Source organism: Contarinia nasturtii, unplaced genomic scaffold, assembly GCF_009176525.2.
Source record: "Contarinia nasturtii isolate CC-2019 unplaced genomic scaffold, AAFC_CNas_1.1 Cnas_scaffold_745, whole genome shotgun sequence".
Taxonomy (NCBI): Eukaryota; Metazoa; Arthropoda; class Insecta; order Diptera; family Cecidomyiidae; genus Contarinia; species Contarinia nasturtii.
Genome location: NW_022198093.1, coordinates 1,803,557 through 1,804,603, shown reverse-complemented (window position 1 = coordinate 1,804,603; position 1,047 = coordinate 1,803,557). Strand labels below are relative to the sequence as shown.

The 1,047-nt window shown below is 34.0% G+C and overlaps 1 protein-coding gene across 5 annotated transcripts in view; it reads left to right on the top strand.

Annotated features, from left to right (window-relative positions):
* Positions 1-1,047, top strand: part of LOC116341635 (delta-sarcoglycan) — a 26,074-nt gene that overhangs the window by 14,836 nt on the left and 10,191 nt on the right. The gene's annotated exons all lie outside the window — the stretch shown is intronic.

Sequence of the window (1,047 nt, the reverse complement as noted above, 5' to 3'; positions counted from 1 at the left end):
GTGCATATGATTCTAAACGTTCTAAACTCATTTATTGGTTTTTTTCTCTCTGCTTTACATTTCTTGTTACTGTAAAATCACTTTTCAAAAATTTATGAAATCGTATTCAATCTAAACACAATAAAATCACAAAATAACTTACAGTTTGCACACAAAAATTTAATTTTTTTCAACTAATAGGAACTCTCGCAAAATTGCGTTATGAAAATAATGTGTTTACGGTTTTGACAGATTATTAATGTCAACGTATACGTATACGTAAACACTTTCTCCACATTGTGGAGAAAAAAACAGATATGTGGCATACCAAGAGATGGTGTTGTATGTTATGAATCTTTTTTCATTGTTTGACATCAGGGGGGGTTGAGTTTATGATTTTAATAGTGTTTTGGTGTTTCATGTTTTCAAAGTTTTGTCACGATGTTTTTCTTTTGTTTTTAGTTTTTGCGGTTGTAAAGATTTCAACAGAAGTCAAACTCACCGTTCCACTTGAAGATACGTATAAGTACGTTCTCATCGTATGCGACTTGTCGCAACAAACGTGTTGATTCTTAGAGTTTTATCGGTTTTTCCAAAGGTCTTGGCAACTGAACGTCACACCGAGTTTAGTTTGCCCAATTCTGAGCTTTTTCTCTCTCTTTCTCTCTCTCCTTCTTTCTATGTCTTTCTTGTCTTGCCATCACAAATATTCATGTCACCATCTCAAAATGTGTGTTTAAAGCGTGAATTGGCTTTGTAAGTGGTTGCAGTACAAAGCATCGAAAGAACAATTCTGAAAATAAAATACTGAAGTGGAATTAAATGCAATTTGGTGCGAAATTGGTAGGAAAATTTGTTGAAAAAGTTGGGAAAAATTTGGCGGAAAACTAACAAACTGAATTGTTATTTAATAAAACGGTACATTTAATTCAATTCGGACTCAATGACGACGGTTAACAAACTCACCGACACACTGAATTCAATGAATGACATTTTTACTGTCAACTCCGCCAAATTTCGTTGTGTGTGTGTGTGTGTGTGTGTGTGTGTGTGTGTGTGTGTGTGTGT